Source organism: Aethalodelphis obliquidens, unplaced genomic scaffold (genome assembly GCF_003676395.1).
Source record: "Aethalodelphis obliquidens isolate GAN/ISIS:26980383/991018 unplaced genomic scaffold, ASM367639v1 scaffold5, whole genome shotgun sequence".
Classification (NCBI taxonomy): Eukaryota; Metazoa; Chordata; class Mammalia; order Artiodactyla; family Delphinidae; genus Aethalodelphis; species Aethalodelphis obliquidens.
This window is the reverse complement of record NW_020837949.1, coordinates 5804240-5819241: the sequence shown is the minus strand read 5'-3', so window position 1 is coordinate 5819241 and position 15002 is coordinate 5804240. Positions and strand designations below refer to the sequence as shown.

The window sequence follows — 15002 nt, the reverse complement described above, 5'->3', positions numbered from 1 at the left end:
TTTGCAGCAACATGGGTGGACTTGGAGGGTATTATGCTAAGTGAAATAAGTCAGACAGAGAAAGACAAATACTGTATATTACTTATATGTGGAACCTAAAAAATACAACACACTAGTGAATATAACAAAAAAGAAACAGACTCACAGATATAGAGAACAAACTATCGGTTACCAGTGGGGAGAGGGAACGGGGAGGGGCAACGCAGGAGTAGGGAATTAAGAGGTACAAACTGTTAGGTATAAAATAAGCTGTAAGGATATATTGTAGAACACAGGGAGTATAGCCAATATTTTATAATAACTATAAATGGAGCATAACCTTTAAAACCTGTGACTCATTATACTGTACACCAACTTACTTCAATTTAAAAAAAAATTTTTTTAAAGAATTAACATTAACATGGGATCAGAGTAATAAAGGATTGGCTAGAAAGAAGTAAAGATGCTTACTTAAAGAACGCAGGCACAGCAGATGCAGGGAGTGGCCATCACCCCGGGTGAGACAGAGCTCCCACGGAAGCGGTCCCTCTGCAGGGCTGAGATCCAGAACTTCTTGGAGAGGGCGTGGTTCGCTGCAAGGCAGAGAAGTCACTGAGGTGCCAGGTTGACAGAACTTGCTGGAAATCTGCCCCTGTGGTGTCAGAGGGACCATCCACGGGGAGGTGTCATGCTTTAGAACCTGCCCCAAAGCCATGGGAGAAAATGCCAGGGGAATCTGTTCACAGGACAGTGCCTTACGGGCCACAACTCCCCGTGAAGCTGCCCCGGGGGTGCCAAGGGAGCTACTGGCTGCTGGGAATCATTGGAGCTAAGTGCTGCGGAAGCCGCACGTGCTGCTGGAAACCCTGTGTCTTGCAGGAGCCAGATGCTGGCGGATCCCCCTGTGCTACAGGAGATGGCCACCAGGAACGCTCCTGAACCAGGAAGAGAAACCCCTTCCTCCTCCAGTGTCCCTACAGCGCCCTCTGCTGGCGAAACTTAACACATAGCAGCTGGCAAACAAATATTTCCAGGGTCCAGCTTAATTAATTATAGAACAACGAAGAGATATTGGGAGCTGAGAAGCAATAAATTGACAACTGGCACAGAAGGTGAAGGAAACTTTTCTAAATTACTAAATCACTAACTTTTTATCCACCATGGTGGAGGGAAGACCATCTTTTTTTTTTTTTTTTTAGGGAAGACCATCTTTTTAATTTCTCTGACAAGATTATTGTCCTTTAAAGAGTTCGCCAAAGAACTTGTAGCCAGAAACTATAAGGAAAAAATGTTATAAAGGTGTAGCAGATAATTAATAATTCTATTTTATTTTTCTGGATTTTATAATGTTTGTGGTATTTTTCAACTTAAAAAAATTTGTAACATATTTTTCTCATTCTAAATATTTACTTCCATTCCTAATATTGTATTTAGTTATTGAGTCATTTTTCTCTATGAAAAAATGATGTTTTAAAATTATATATTTTAGAGTTCCCTGGTGGCCTAGTGGTTAGGATTCCAGGCTTTCACTGCCGGGGCCCCGGTTCAATTCCTGGTCGAGGAACTGAGATCATGCAAGCCACACAGCGTGGCCAAAAAAATAAAATTAAAAATTATATATACTTTAAACTTTATTGCCTAGCAGCATTCAATAAATGTTTGCATGAATTAAGATATATCTCCTGCTCCTTTTACTACATTATAGTTTCCTTGAGGGAAGAAGTAGGGTTAAACTCAGAGAGGAACATCCGATCTAATTGGATGGGGAACTCAGAGAGGTCATCCAATCTAATCTCCTATGGACAGGAAGGAAAACGAGCCCAGTGCTCTTACTATCCTTCCCTGTGTGTGTGTGTGTGTGTGTGTGTGTGTGGTGGGGAAAGAGGGCAGGGATAGAGAGAGAAGTGCCGCCTGAGCCCCTGCATCCCCGGGTGGCTGAGTCGGGCACCCGTCCACTCCCCTCCCCATTCTCGGCACTGAAAAGTGTGTTGGGAGCAGAGCCCCAAGAGGCTGTTCTTCAAAAATGGGAGTGGTTGGGGACATGTAATCAAAGTCTTACAAAGGTCCTGACAATCCCAGCAGCAGGCTGGGCCAGGGTCATGACAGTCGTCTTAAATGGGAAATCAACAAATCAAAAGGTATGAACTTTAAAAAAGCTTAATATTCTTCACTTTCGCTCAAATTTTTGTACCAATTTATGTCTTCACCAACAAATTATGTAGAAGTGTATTTCCCAGTCCCCTCACCCTTGTCAACCTTGGATATTATCAACCTATGTCAGTCTAATAGCAGGCAAGTGATTTCTCATTGTGGTTAATTTGTGTTTAATTAATTGAACATCTTTTTAAATGTTTGTGGATCATTTTAATTGTTTTTTTTTTTTGGTGAAAACCTATGGTTGTTAGTTATTGCTGGGTTCCTCTTTTATTTAAGTGCTTCTTTAAGCTATTTAAAAGAGAAGTAGAGGGCAGATTCTACTAGTGGACGGCAGCCTAACAGTAGACTACTGAGTATCACGCCTGCACATAGTAGGTACTCAATAAACCTGTGGCAAATTAATGAAAGATCATCATGCAACCAGCTTGGTGAGGTGTGTAGGGTACTATTCTGTCCTTCTTTTTTGCCCTCCTGATTGATTCCGAGCTTGGGTAGAGGAGTGAAATCTTTTCCTGCTTTTGAGGGGAGGGGAACCAAGGTGGAGATAGGATGTGATGGTCCAGTACGAACAGGTGGACTGAATCCTACTTGGCTCATGATTTATAGAGATGATCCCAGGGAGGGTGTGGCTTTCAGAACATGGCACTTTTAGTTCTTGCTTGATGACAGACTCAAGTTCTGAATCTCGCCACAGGGAGAGCCCTAAACTCGGGATGATTCCAAAATGTGGCAAGGTGCTGTCTTCAAAGTTACCCCTCACAATTTTCAATCTTCCACCTAAAATTTTCCATCACAAGCTTAAAAGGATGCAATTCCAAATTTAGTGCAGCTATTAACATATTTTAAAACAAGACTTATGTGACTCTTGGCTATACATGCAGTGATATCTAAGTACCATAGCAATTTGATACCCGCCACTTAAAAATACATAAACACACATCTTTGGTCAATTCATCTTTGACAAAGGAGGCAAGAATATACAATGGAGAAAAGACAGCGTCTTCAGTAAGTGGCAGTGGGAAAGCTGGACAGCTGCATGTAAATCAATGAAGTTAGAACACTCCCTCACATCACACTCAAAAATAAAACCAAAATAGCTTAAAGACTTAAATATAAGACATGACACCATAAAACTCACAGAAGAGAGCATAGACAAAACATTCTCTGACATAAATCATCAGTTTCCCAGGACAAAAGAAATAAAAGCAAAAATAAGTAAATGGGACCTAATCAAACTTACAAGCTTTTGCACAGCAAAGGAAACCATCAACAAAACAAAAAGACAACCAACGGAATGGGAGAAAATACTTACAAATGATGCGACAGACAAGGGCTTAATTTTCAAAATATACAAACAGCTCATACAGCTCAACATCAAGAAATGCAAACTACCCAATGGACATAAGACCTAAATAGACTTTTCTCTAAAGAAGACCTCCAGACGGCCAACAGGCACATGAAAATATGCTCAACATTGCTAATTATTAGAGAAATGCAAATCAAAACTACCTTGAAGTATCACCTCACACCAGTCAGAATGATCATCACCAAAAAGTCTACAAATAATAAATGCTGGAGAGGGTGTGGAGAAAAGGGAACCTTCCTACACTGTTGGTGGGAATGTAAATTGGTGCAGCCACTGTGGGGAACATTATAGGGGTTCCTTAAAAAACTAAAAATAGGCTTACCATATAATCCAGCAATCCCACTCCTGGGCAAATATCTAGAAAAGATGAAAACTCTAATTCAAAAAGATACATGCACCCCAATGTTCATAGTAGGACTATTTACAATAGCCAAGACATGGGAGCAACCTAAATGTCCACCAACAGATGAATGGATAAAGAAGATGTGGTATATATACACAATGGAATATTACTCAGCCATTAAAAAGAATGAAATGATGCCATTTGCAGCAACATGGATGGATCTAGACATTATCATACTAAGTGAAGTAAGTCAGAGAAAGACAAATATCACACGATATCACTTAAATGTGGAATGTAAAAAAATGATACAAATGAACTTATTTACAAAACAGAAGAAACAGACTCATAGACATAGACAACAAACTTACGGTTATCAGAGGGGAAAAGGGTGAGGGATAAATTAGGAGCTTGGGATTTAGAAAAAGAAAAGTAAATAAATAAATAAATAAAAATATATAAGTTCTTCTTTAACTGTTCCTTTTTCTTCCTAAACTTGTCTTTCCAACCACTTCCCACATCTAACTTTATCCTAGTATAATACATGCTATGTTTGGAAGTCTTTTATGAATTATTCCTATCAGGTTTCTCAGCAACATAAATATAAATTAAAATTTAAGGAAAGTTTATATCCTATGATCAGAAGTCTTTAAGTACTGAAAAGTTTCTTCTGGTTAGGGTTATCATTGCCATTATTAGTAACATGTATTTGATTAAAGCAATATATATTGGTTGCTAATTTTGGTAAATAATTGTTAAACATAAAAAAGTAAATTTTTATTGGAAATGCATCTCTTAATGAGGTGAATGAGGTTGTTTTTCTCTCCCAATCAGTTTATTTATCTCTCTACTGGAATAAGATACATTAACATCAGATCAGTTCCTTTTTTTTATTGTTACAGGTGCTGGTGCTGAGAAACTTCCACATAGATAAGTATAAGAGAAAGGAAGGGTTTTTTTACAGCAATGCCACAAAAGTTTTTGGACTCGAGTTATAAGCCAGAAATCATGCAGTGATCAGCAAGAAACTAACATAACATTGTAAAGCAACTATACTCCAATAAAAATTAATTTTAAAAAAAAGAAATCATGCCATGATCCATCATTAGCAATTCTTTTTTATGGTCTATCAGCTGATGATACAATCAGTTCTTGCGTCCTTCCTTGGTTCTGCGTGCTCCTGTGGTGTCAGCATCATCTTCCCTGGGCACTTATGCTGTCAGCCTGTGGCACTCCTCCGACGTGAAGAGGAGATATTGATACTTCCCACTATACAGTCAGTGCGTGCTGCACTCAGTAATTTCACAGTGTGCAAAGAAAAAAACTGACAAAATGCTCAAACCCACCTTTCTGGGTAATGTTTAGCTCAGCGACCACCAAAGCACCTTCTGCCTGTTGGTTCCTGGGGATGTCTGTGCAGGTATCTAGCTTTTGCCCGAATCTCATTTCTGTTTTGACACCTGTGCTTCCTCTACACATCCTCTACACTGCAAAAATCAGCTCCTGCTCCGCACTCACTAGTTTTCTTCTTGGTGACCACTCAGGCTGGCACATTTGCTGGAGCAGTTTCTCAAAACTCATTCTCCTTATATCTGCAGAAGGTGGACCCATCGTTGTCAGAGCTCTGAGCCTCTGACAAGTCCCCTGCACCACGTTTCATCTCTGTGCTCTGAGCCTTGTGCTTTCTTACGCATCCACGCCTATGCCTTCGATTTCTGTGCATGAGCACAGATGTCTCATAGTTATATCTCTAGCCAAGATCTCTCCTCTTTTAGTCATATTCTTCCCAGACATCCCTCTTGCCCATCTCTAAGACGTTTCCAAACTTAAATTTAATATCTCCAAAACTGAACTTTTGAGTCCTTCCAAACCTCTCCCTCCTAAAAACAAAAAACAGAAATGAAACAGGCCAGTTCTCTTCCAGGGCCTCCCATTCCCATTCAGTGACTGGTACTGCTGTCCACCCAGCCAGAAACGTGGGAGTGACCTTGACCCCTCTGTCCTGCCCACTTCCAGCAGCCCATCCCTTACAACCCCTGGAAGGTCCAATCTCTAGCTATGTCTTGGTTTGGGCCGCTCTTCTGCAGTCCTACCATGCACACTGGTTCTCACCATTTCAGTGGATTCTTGCTCCCAAGGGGCAGTCATGCTGGGCCCCACGAGGCTGGCTCATCCCTCCAACCTTGTCTGACATCATGTTTCCTTTGTTCTCTCTCTCCTCTAACCGCACTGTCTTACTTGGGGGGGTTCCTCCTGCCACAGGCTAATCCCCTTGTTGAAAATGAGTCCCCCTAAAACAGAGTTCCCTTACTAAGTTTATGACTAATCTCTATGCGGATTTATTCCCTTTGTTGTCCCACACTTCTTCCCTTTCAGGACTGAGGAGTATCAAAGAAAAGGGGTGACTGAAGCCAAGCAGGACCCTGCAGGACCTTCCCTAGTACAAAAGCCCCTGTGCTCTGAGCATCCCGGGACCTGCCTTCTTCCAGCAGCCTCTCCAGTCTGGTTGCCTCTCCTGCCTGGCTCACCTCCCACACTGCAGCCTCTTTGGACTAAGGGGGTGTCCCTCTTGGTCTGACCCACTTCAGGAGAGGCGGTCCCTTCTGGTCTGACACTCTCTTCATATTATGGGAAGGGCATGTATGGTTCCTAGCAAAGACAATGGGTATGTCTATGGTCGTGTAATGTGTCCAAAATAGATTCATCTTGAAATTTATGGAGTAATCAGAGAACAGAAATTTCTAATAAGTGTTCCTAGGGAATTATTATAAATTAGTATATATTTACTAGGCATCTGCTGTGCTAGGCACCGATGGGAGAAATAGAAATTTAAGATCAAGTCTCTCTTCTCTCAAAGAAGTAATACGTGCTTGTCAAAATTAAAACAGTTCTGAAGTATAAAGAGTAAAAGTGAAAGGCTCTATTCACTCCCTCTCAATCCCTCTTGGTGAGATCTTTCCAAGCTGTTTTCAATGTTCTTAGAGGTAAATATACATGCATCTGTACATGCACATACACACATACACCGGGTTTTTAATGGGACTATGCTAGACACATTGTTCTGTAACTTGCTTCTTACAGTTTTACACCTTCCCATGTTCTATGTGCATATAGATCTACCTCATTCTTCTTAGTGGCTGCATCGTGTTTATAATAAGGACATACTATCATTCATTTAACGTTGTGTATTGATGGACATTTAGTTTAGTTCCAGTTTTTCCTTAACAGAGTCACATGCATAAGAAATTAACTTGTATAAATTCAACCATATGTGTTCAGCAAACAGTAAAAACAAACAGAGGAACAAGGAAGCAGTAAAAACAATGAGTAAGCATGCGTGGTGAAGAACACGGGTTCTGGAGCCAGACTACTGGATTCAAATCCTTCTCTGCCTCTTAGTAGCTGGGTGATCTTGGCCAAGTTACCTAAGATCTCTGTGCCTCACTTCCTTATCTGGAAAACGGAGGTAATGATGGTGCTTATCTCATCGAGTTGTTACGAGGATTAAATGATTAACACATGCAATGTGTTTAGAATAGTTCCTGGTGCATAGGGAGTACTAAATAAATGTTAACTATCATTCTATTATTATTATTAGTTATTTACAGAGTAGAAGGTATAGAGGAAGTTTTATTAAATATGGCTAACATTTATGAATTGGTTAACATTACTTCAAAATTATTTTGGCTAAAAGAAAGTGGTGGGGTGTACCTACCTTCCCTGGTCTGCAGCTCGAGGGACACTGCAAAGTTTGGTAGAATAAGTCCAAGTAAGGTCTTGTTCCCTTTTCTTTTTCACTTAGCTTTTGAACCAGGCAATGGTACAATTATAGATAATCTGAATAGTCTCTGTAGTGTGACTTGTGATATAACAAAACTTAAAGATACCTTTATGGATGTGTTTTAATAAACCCAGAGACAAAGGGCTGAGCCTGCCTTGTGCTTTGGGTCTCCCCAGTAACAGTGCTGATTATACCAGACTTGCACCTGCTAATGCAGCAGGTGGGGGGGGGGGGCTTCCCAGCAAGGGTGAGGAAGCCGGTGGATGGCAAAACCAGGAGAAGCAGAGACACACCTGAACAGGTAAACGAACTCCTGTTGCTAAGAAGGCAGTAAATCAATCAATCCTGTAAATCTTGGGGTTGCCCCAGATCCTTCTAGTCAAGAATTATAATCTAGTTTCCACGGAGTCCAACTGTGTTACCACGAGGCCCAACGAGGCTGAAGCTTCGGCTCTTCCTACGCTCCCACGTGAACCATTAGAGTAAATCCTCCGTTATCTGAGACTCCTGAGTGAGTCTGATCTTTGACCTCACAGGGTCTAACTCAGACACTAGCAAATGGTTTCATAAAAAAGAATATATAGGGCTTCCCTGGTGGCGCAGTGGTTGAGAGTCTGCCTGCCGATGCAGGGGACGCGGGTTCGTGCCCCGGTCCGAGAAGATCCCACGTGCCGCGGAGCGGCTGGGCCCGTGAGTCATGGCCGCTGAGCCTGCGCGTCCGGAGCCTGTGCTCCGCAACGGGAGAGGCCACGACAGTGAGAGGCCCGAGGAAAAAAAAAAAAAAAGAAAATACAGCCAGTAAGCAAACACCAGAAGGTGTTGGCCGTGCTAGTATGAAACACATACTAACATCACAAGAGCCCCAAAATATCTCCTTCCTCCTCTTCAGCTCTCCTCCTCTCCCTGCTCCTTCTTTTTCCCTTGAAAAAGGCAGATTAAAAAAATATTATAGTATCTTATAAACTTTCAACGAGTAGTAAATAAGTCACAGGGATCTAACGCACAGTATAGTGAATACAGACAAGAGTATTGTACGATAATTATGTAATGTGATGAATATTGTGACAATGGCAATCATATTACAATATATAAATGTCAATGTAACATCCTGTACACAATGTTATATGTCAAATTTATTCAACAAAAAATTATAGTATCCAATTCTGGTGAGGGAGTAAAGAGAATGTATCAGTAAGTATGGAGAGTCTAAGATCTGTACCCTTTTATCTACTCATTCTACTTCTGGGAATGTCACCGAACAAAACAAAACAAAATAGAGCAACCAACAACCACAACAAAAACCCTAAGTATAGAAAAAGCTTTACATCGAAGATGACCTTCGCCACTGTAAATAGTGAATCATTAGAAACAACCTCGCAACTAGTTGTCTGCAATCAATATCCAGTTCCCTTGCTCTGTAATTATGATGGAATCCCTGACCTAGGTCAGCACATGGCTGTCAAAATTTATGACTACATTTCCCAGCCTCCCTTGCACCCAGGTGACCATGTGACTAAGTGCTGGCCAATGGAGATACAAGCAAAAGTGAGGATATGGCTTCTGACTGAGGCTCCCCTACTCTCTGCCTAGAATGTGGATGTAGTCGTGAGCCACCTGGGACTGTGCTGATGTGGGCAGCACCCTGGGGATGGCAGAACAATGAGATGGAAAAAGCCTCTTTGTCTGCACTGTGGAGCCACCATACTAGAGCTGGTCTGTTTGGATAAGAAAACTGTAAATTCAAATTTCCCTTTGTTTGTTGGCCACGCCACATGGCTTGCAGGATCTCTGACCAGGGATCGAACCTGGGCACCGGCCCATGAGCCATGGCCGCTGAGCCTGCGCGTCCGGAGCCTGTGCTCCGCAACGGGAGAGGCCACAGCGGTGAGAGGCCCGCGTAACGCAAAAAAAAAAAAAAAAAAAAAAAAAAAGAACGTATGTTAAAGATTTTATTGAACTTATGAGGGAAATTAGGCAGATGTTATAAGGTGCCAAGAAGCACAAATTCATATGGAGTAAAGGAATGTTGAAATGAATGGAAAATGGAGGTAAAACTGGCTTTCCACAGGGTAGGAGGGAAGACACTTGAACCTTTACCTGAAAGGACAGAATCTGCTTAGTTACAGACAGGAATTCTGCATTGCTATTAGTTACCTACAGTTAGTTAGAGTTGTGAAATAGCTTCCTGGGTCTGATCAGGTGGAAGGGTGTGTTAACAGATAATGGGTACTTTTCCATCAAAGTACAAATGTTTTTCTCCAAAAGGAAGGTTAAAAGAACCTTCAGTGATGGTATCAGCTCTGGACTACAGACCTCTGGACTCCTTTGAAGGGAGAAAAATAAACCCCTATTTTCTGAAGTAATAATTGTTGGTTTCTGCTAAACGCGCCAGGGAAGTCCCATCACTTTTACTTTTTAATTTACACAGTGGTCCATCAATAAATTGAATGTCCACTCTCAGGGGTTATAAAGCAGCTTGCAGCAGACCAACGTTTCCACTAACAACAACTAGAAAAGCCAGAAAGAAATGTCAGAATCCATCTCTTTGAAGGCAGTGAAGAGCTGCTGAAGAGACAAGAACTGGAGGAGTTAAGACTCCAGAAAGCAGGGGCTTCCCTGGTGGTGCAGTGGTTAAGAATCCGCCTGCCAATGCAGGGCACACGGGTTCGATCCCTGCTCTGGGAAGATCTCACATGCTGCGGAGCAACAAAGCCCATGCGCCATAACTACTGAGCCTGCGCTCTAGAGCCGATGAGCCACAACTACTGAACATGCGTGCCACAACTACTGAAGCCCGCGCACCTAGAGCCCATGCTCCTCAACAAGAGAAGCCACCGCAATGAGAAGCCTGCGCACCTCAACAAAGAGTAGCCCCCGCTCGCCACAACTAGAGAAAGCCCACGTGCAGCAACAAAGACCCAACGCAGCCAAAAATAAAAACAAAACAAAACAAAAAGACTCCAGGGAGCAGAGAAACCCAGAGGGTGAGCAAATGTCTGTAGCCACTTTTATTTGCCCTGAGGGCATCTGCCAATTCTGGACACAGGCATGAGGCTGAGGATCCAGACTTTGAATCCGCAGAGGGCCACTGCTGGGGACAGGCAAACAGCAGAGATTTTGGCAGAGACCGAGTGGGGAATTCCAAGGACATGTGCCAGATTCTGGGCAACTCTGTATTTCAAGAAACTGAAATTTAAGTGGAAAGCCTCTGAAAAGCAGAGGACGCTTTTGATAGACTTGCAAGGTGAAGATTTGCATTTGAGACCTGCTGGGGTGCTGATGGGGTGGGTCACTGCAGAGCAAACTCCAGGCTCCCAGGTGGAAGTTGGAGACACAGAGGTAGACTGAGCCCTACCAGGATCTCAATGCAGCTGTGACTCAGTACCAGATTGGCTACTCTTCTCATTGGTCTCGTGGAGGAAGGGGTAAACCCTCCCTGGAGGATAATAACATTTGAAGCCTCTACAACTTTTTACAAGCAAAATTTGCCATCTAGGGACTTCCCTGGTGGCGCAGTGGTTAAGAATCTGCCTGCCAATGCAGGGGACACGGGTTTGATCCCTGGTCCAGGAAGATCCCACATGCCGCGGAGCAACTAAGCCCGTGCGCCACAGCTACTGAGCCTGCGCTGTAGAGCCCGCAAGCCACAGCTACTGAGCCCGCAGGCCACAGCCACGGAAGCCCGCGTGCCTAGAGCCCGTGCTCTGCAACAAGAGAAGCCACCGCAATGAGAAGCCCGCGCACCGCAACGAAGAGTAGCCCCCGCTCGCTGCAACTAGAGAAAGCCCACACAGAGGAACGAAGACCCAACACAGCCAAAAATAAATAAAATAAATTTATAAAAAAAAAATTTGGCATCTAATAAAAAATTACTGGATATATGAAAAACCAGAGAGAACAGACAATAGAAACAGATCCACAGTTAATCCAGATACTGAAGTTACCTGACTAAAATTACTACGGTTAACATGTTCAAGAAAATAGAGTAAAAGATGGAGAATTTTACTTGAGTATTGAAATCTGGAAAAATAAATCAAATGGAAGCCCTAGAGCTAAAAAGTACATTAAATAAAATTATGAATTCAGTATATTAGACACAACAGAAGACAGGGTTTTAACCACTGGACCGCCAGGGAAGTCCCCCTCTGACTTTATTTTTAATTTTCTTGCATAATATGTGATTTATAAGGAGTTAAATTTAAAAAAAAAAAGTATTCTAGCATTCCACAGAAGTTTCTCAAACTGTAAGCCTACAGCAATGATTAGCTACTTTCTTGCCTCCATAGTCACCTTAGTTTTAATTCATCCCTAAATTCAAATCACAAAACAAATGTTGTATATAGAATTCTTTTTAACTTTAAAAATGGATTAAACCGTAGAACACAGATAGATTACCCAGAACTTAATTCAATAGTATTGATACCATGGTTTAATTTACTTCATCATCTCTGCCCTTATTTTATTTTTCAAAGTTAGTACATTGCCTACGTACGCATCTTTTGGGAGACAGATGAATGGAGTACTTGTGTTAAACATCTGGGGCCAGGATATGTCAGAGATTCAAAACCAGGACACAGAACATGAGGGCTAAATGCTTCTAGAATGATTCTACCCGAGTCACAGGTGAGCAGGTCAGGTCCTTTCTGATAGTACCTGAGATCTATCCTCCCAGCCCATGTTTCCTGAGCCTCGGAGTAACTCTCATCTGATATTTTCGTAACTTCTTTCAGCTTCTGTCATTTTCAAGGGTGAATGAAATTATGTATTCCCAATCAGATGGGAACAAACCTCCCTCTCCAACTGCTTGTTTTCTGTTCCTTCTACATTCCTCTCATCCAGCCAAGATGCTGAATAAAATGACCATATCTCCTAATATCAGTGACACTGAAAACTTATCAGACTGAAAGTATGAATCATCATTCAAATTCCCCCCAAAATTCTAGTTTATAACCACTCCTCGGAAATTCCCATTTATAAATAGAAAAATCAAGAATGAAGTTATTTTCTTTTTAAATCCATTTCTCCATCTATAAAAAAATTAGTTTACCACAGAACTTAACCCACTGCATGTATATTGTTCTGATCCAAGCAACTATAAATAAAGCTGAACTGCCAAAACTTCCTATTTCTTTTCATTTTTTCTAGCAAGAATTGGTAACATTTAGCATCAAATTTCACTGTCATGCAAAGGATGTTTAAGGATTTTCTGGTTTTACTCCACCGGAAGTAGGATCAATTATGCAGAAGTCCCCTGATTCTACATCACCACAAAACCCACAGCAACCAAAACACATACACAAATTAAGAAGAATTCTTCATCTCAAGAAATTGCAGTTGAAGCCACTAAATGTAAGAACAACAGAAAAGAGGCAGATTAATAAAATACAGTAAAAACCATAAAAGTTGAATTATGCACTTTCATCTTGATAGATACTGCTATATTGCCCTCTTAAGAGTTGGACCAATTTAACCTTCCACACGTAAGGTATGAGGGTGCCTATTTCCACATAGCCTTGTTATCATAGCATGGTATCCAATTTTTTTTCAGTCTGAGAGGTAAAAAGTGGTATTTTGGTGTAGTTTTATATTTAGTATCTCATCATGAATGAGATGAGTAATTTTTTGTATGCTTACAAACCATTTGTATTTCCTTTTCAGTGAATCATATTTTAGTAGCTTTTGCCCAGTTTTCTGTTTTGGTCTTTTTCTTATCAAATTGTGAGAGTTCTTTATGTACTAAAGAGATTTGTCTCTGATGTGAACTGGCAATATTTTCCCCCGTTTTGCCATTTGTCTTTCGCCTTGACTAAGAAGTTGATTTGGCCCAAGGTAAAGAACTTTAATTTCAAGGCTTTCCTAAGTGTTTGTGTACTCAAAGGAGGCTACGGAGGTAGGAGACTCTTGTTTGGAAAGACACAGCCACCTGCCTGCTTCCTATGCCCTGTCAGGCCCGTGGGCAACGCCTGCAGGTCAGCAGAGGAAAAAAGGGAACGGATGTTGCTCGCATGGTGTGTACAGAGTCCTCCCGGTGGGGGCCAGGAACACTGGCACACAGGGCACCTTTGGGAACACGTTTCTCTGCCCGAAGATGGATTTAGGCGCACATCCCACCCGAGGCTTCCCCCAGAGAGTGGGAGGGCACCAGGAGGGGGGGGTCGTGTTTCCCTCTCCTGGTGGAGGGTGTCAGAGCGTGTGCAAAGCCTCTTTCAGACCATCCGCGGCTCCTGGTGTGATTCTAGACCCAACACATCCATTTTGGGAAAGGTGATGCAGGGGCTACTCGTGTCGTGGGGATTGTCCCGGTGTAGTGAGAGGACCAGGTCCTAGCGCACAGTTTCTCCACGGTACCCCAGCGGGCAGCGGTACTGTCGGCCCGGGTGAGGTGGGGGCCAGGTAGCTTGCCCAGGTACCCAGGGCTGGAACCGGCTGCCGGGTGCCGGGCCCAAGCTCTCAAGCCCCAGCCCTCGGCAGTGCTAGAGCGGGTCCAAGGAAGGGCCTTGGGATTCGCAATGGAAGGGCCAACAGCCTCACCGGAGTAAACTTTCTGGGGTCTGAGGCGGATTCTAGCTTCCATTCCCGGGTCCTGCCAAGGGCGGGTGTAACCATCTCTCAAAGCTCGGCCAGGACCTGTGCTCAACCACCCAGGCTCTGCTCTCGACCTCTGAGCATTTCACACAATGCCCTCAAGATTTTATGCACCCTTGTATTTTTGTTTTTTGGCCGCGCCACGTGGGATCTTAGTTCCCCGACCAGGGATGGAACCCGCACCCCCCGCACTGGAAGCGCAGAGTCCTAACCCCTGGACCGCCAGGGAAGCCCCTGTGCACCCTGGTCTTATTTCCTCACCTAGACATCCGACATCGGCCGCGCAGAGGTTTACGTGTATTGCCACATCCGACGGCAGAGCACTTCGGCAGCAGGCGGATCTCCACAGATCTCGTAGCCGACAGCGTGTGGGGACCGGGTCAGGAGGGCCAGCAATGAGCGGAGAGGCGCGAGGGCAAGGGACTGGGAAGTTCACCCAGGGGAGGCCCCGGCGGGGTGATGGACGGCGGGATGAAAAGCCAGACTTTAGGGGGAACATCACATCTGGCCCAGCCTGGCGGGGTGGGGAGGGGGGCGGACCCGGCTGCAGAAGGTCCAGACTCTCCCTCGGGGGGGAAAAAGGGACTTCCTGCCAGGTGCTCTGGCCTCTTTCGAGGTTTCTGGAGAAACGAAGCCAGGCTCCATTTCCTCTGAAGTCAGGCAAACCGGGCCGGGCCAGCAGTCCCGCCCTGACAGTTCCTCAACCCTCAGAGCCTAGGCCGGCGGTTTCCCCAGCTCCCGGCTGAGGCCCGCAGCAGCTAGCCGTCCGAGTCTTCCCGCCAGCCCCGCCCCCG

At 43.6% G+C, this 15002-nt stretch overlaps 1 long non-coding RNA gene across 2 annotated transcripts in view; it reads right to left on the bottom strand.

The window, feature by feature from the left end:
* The window catches only part of LOC113617914 (uncharacterized), a 34252-nt gene extending 19250 nt beyond the window's left edge, over positions 1-15002 (bottom strand). For both annotated transcript variants that reach the window (XR_003431829.1, XR_003431828.1), the window contains exons 1-2: positions 14470-15002; positions 451-572 (exon numbers count right to left, since the gene is read on the bottom strand). This is a non-coding gene — a long non-coding RNA (uncharacterized LOC113617914). The remainder of the gene's footprint in view (positions 1-450; positions 573-14469) is intronic.